Source organism: Amphimedon queenslandica, unplaced genomic scaffold (assembly GCF_000090795.2).
Source record: "Amphimedon queenslandica unplaced genomic scaffold, v1.1 AMPQUscaffold_13188, whole genome shotgun sequence".
Classification (NCBI taxonomy): domain Eukaryota; kingdom Metazoa; phylum Porifera; class Demospongiae; order Haplosclerida; family Niphatidae; genus Amphimedon; species Amphimedon queenslandica.
The window spans coordinates 48,937-52,719 of record NW_003546576.1 but is presented as its reverse complement, the minus strand read 5'-3'; positions in this window follow the sequence as shown (position 1 = coordinate 52,719).

Genomic DNA, 3,783 nt, shown 5'->3' with positions numbered 1-3,783 from the left:
CTTTCTTGTAAATAAGGAAGATGCAGCAGCAACACCATTCATCGTCGCATAATTACCTATTGCAGCGCGAGTCTCTGGATCATATGAATGGTATTTCCCCAGTTTCTTTGGTTCATTCAGGACTCTTCGGACTTCTTTGTTCGCCTCATGGATAGCTCTTGCTGATAAAGATGGTGAAGAACTTGAACTGGGATTTGGAAGGCCAGCTAGGTTGAAATAATGAAGCAGCGCTATGTTTTAATACCGTATTTTTTAATAGTATAAAATGTTAATATGCAACAAAAATAACTTTGCACAAAATTTATTTTGGTAATATCGAAATTTTCATTAATTTTAATGTTGCACAAAGCCATGCATCCGAAAATAAGATACACCCGAAAATTACCAGTTATAGGGTAGTCCTGCTTACTGCTTTTTCACTGGCCATCTCATGGCAAACTGGGCCGGAACTGGTGATGGCTCAATTGTCAGTGCGTGTTCAGTAAATCTATACAATCATCCTTGTGCGGGTGCAGGTGGCCACGTGCATGCATAGTGCCCCACGTGTGGAGGTGGATCAGGATCTATTGAATCATGGCGGCTAATTCCTGAGGCAATTCTTCACATGTTTCATCTCAACCCAGAATAAATTGTTCTTATTGTGACAAGTCCTATGCTGATACAAAAGGCGTGTCTCGACACATAAAGCAGTGCCACCAGGAGAGGAGTGATGAAACCGGGTCTCTACTGTGTCCTTTTTGTTTGTCTACAAAGTGAGACTCAGTTTATGATATATATATATATATATATACCTATCATATATTTATGTATGCATACAAAGGGAAAAATCCTACTTAGCCATATTTAATATATATTGCTGAGTAACATAATTTTTCAAAATGATGCACAGCAGTGATTAATACTTAAGGAAGGGCTACAAAATGAGCTAATCACTGACTAAGATTCATAGAATTGTAAGTATCATTTATTGTGATACTGCATGTGCCATATATTTTCTGCAACAGAAGTCAATCTAGGTTTCAACCGATGGGGGGCAATAAATTATTCATGAAAGGTGTGTCAATTTTTAGTGTTACAACTACTAAGTAACTATTTTAAGAACAAAGCAATATGTCTTTTCTTATCAGTAGCAGCAAATTTATGAATCATGGTCAGTGGAGAACAGCAATAGTTAGTCTAATTTGAACAAGCTCACAAACAGTCTTGAGATTCCAAAATGTATTTATGTTAATGCAGTGAAATAATTATAATAGAGGCCAAGATGGCTGCATGACAAGAGACCACACATCCTATGCCTTATGCCACTAGCCATACTGAGTTGGGAATAATTATATGGAATATTAATCAATTCCCATGGATAATGCATCATGTATCTCTTGGACATTAAGTACCTATGCTCAGCCTTATGCACTTGTTTATAACCTGTCTGAGCTGCGATCATTATCTGTGTCTTTTTCATTATTTGGATTCTCAATTTGTGTAGGTTCTGTCGCATCAGTTCTCTCAAAGCTCATCGCATGGAAATTCATCATCTTTCCATTTGCATGTTATGATGATTTTTCCTATTGGAAATCCAGAGAAGAGGAAAGCACTTCCTCCAATTTTGATATGCAAGGAGGAAGTGTTGTGAAAGATTGTGTTACACATGTTTATTTTTAGTGTAATAGGTCTGGAGAATTCAAAAAGGACAGGAAGTTTGGTGCTAGAAGTAGCAAGATGCAAGAAGCATCAAAAATTGGCGCTACTTGTGTAGCTCATATGAAAGTTGAACATAACATGGTCAGTGGAAATTGCAAGGTATAATACAATGGCACACATTGTGGTCACAAGAAAGATTTGGCGCACATTAAACTCTCAGATAGTTCAAGGGTTAAGATTGCTAGCCAGCTAGAAGCTGGCGTGTCTGTAAGTAATATTATTCTAGACAGCATTCTTTTTGCACTTAATTCTGTTAATTTTTTCTTCCTTACTAGCAAGCGTTTGTGCCATCACGGTTAATTTCATAGTGTATGTTACTACAAAGACCCTATTACTTACATTATGGATTGTGACGACTTTTTCATGTACATGTTGTGCAAGCCTTCTGAAGACAAGGAATGGAAGCCCATGATCCACGTGTACATGTACATGTAAGAGACTTATTTGATGACATTTTTTATTTTCTATAAGTATTTTTATCTTTTTCCTTTTATGTTAGAAACTTCTAATGGCTTTGTGTGTGGACTGCCTGATAATTGCCACTGCTACAATGGCAATTGTATCATTGAAAATGTAGCATCAAAATGAAATTACTACAAACATGTACACGTGTACTTAATGGTTTCTGAAGTAATAGTATCAACAATCATGAAGTGGTTGAAGTCAATTATTATCAGTGTGACACTTATCTTTTTGTCTTTTATGTTATAGTATGCATTCAACCACTGCTGTGAGTTCTTTTGGCCGAGCTCTTGTGCTTCCTTTGCTAAGGTTTATTTTACAGTGCGTATTTGTTTTTACAGGAAAAATATTATTAATACTTCTTTATTTTTAGCTCTTTGCTTTCAGAAGTTACAGCTAACAGGACACATCTCATACTATAGACTTAAGAGAGAAAGTTGCTGTTACTCCTATTAAAGATCAAGTAAGTTTAGTATCAGTGTCATTGTGTCATTATAAGTAAAGGGTGAATGTGGATCCAACAACTGTCTTGTACATGTATATGTAGCAATATATGGCAATTTCAACTGCAATGGTGGATTGATGGGAGATTCCTTGAGATACCTTGAACCTGTTGCCAGTGATGTGACTGAAGCAAATTATCCTTACACTACTAAAGTAAAATATTTTTTAAAATAATACAATTACAAAAGTGTGCATGTAGATGGTGTGTTGTTATGACCAGACAAGAGAATGCGAGGACATTTAGCAGGTCAATTACTGGAAAATGAGTTACGTGAGCAATTCACTGCTGACACAGTGACGACTAGGTATCTTATGTTCCTCATCAATTCCTTAGGATGTTTGTGTACATCAAATGGCGGAAGTTCTTCAGTGATAAAGGTTACCTCTTGAGACCAACTCTTTCTACATGTCGATGTGAGTGCTTCTGCTGTTTGCTGGCATTATAGTAATAATAGTTATGATGCCTGATGTATTGTATACTTGTACAATCTTTTAAATGTACTGAAGTACATGTATGTGTGTCAATGAGTAATTGTGGATCGCCCTATCATTTGTATTGTTGTAAATGTAGCTGTAACAACACAAGGTGCACTTGATTAGATTGGGAAAGTTGCTGCAATATTGGACACGTATTATACACCTGTGCTGTTTTGTATTATGCTTATTTGGTTATGTATTTATTTTTTGCTGTCATCATGTGTTTGTCTGTGTCTGTGAAGATGAATGACTACTGATATTCACCGGACACAAAATAGTCTGTTTGTATGTACATACGTTCATTGCTGTTAGAATGCGGAGTCCCACAGTAAAGCTAGTGTCTCTATGAGTTTTTAACCTGAAGCATCAGTTTATGATACTCAGATCAACGGATATGGTATGTACGGCCGAAGGCTATAGCAGCCTTGTCTCAGTCCAAATTTTGTGAAAAATGGCTCTGAGAGCAATCTCCAATTCCACAATTTCTTCAAGATACACATGCCTGTTTTGTATGCTGTTTGTCAAGTTTGAGCTCAGTCTGAACAAATTTTTTTTGATAAATTCTTATGTATTTTGAACTTTTTAAAAAGTTAATAAATTAGAGCTTTTTCACTAGGGCAAGTAAGTACAGATCAGAAGAGG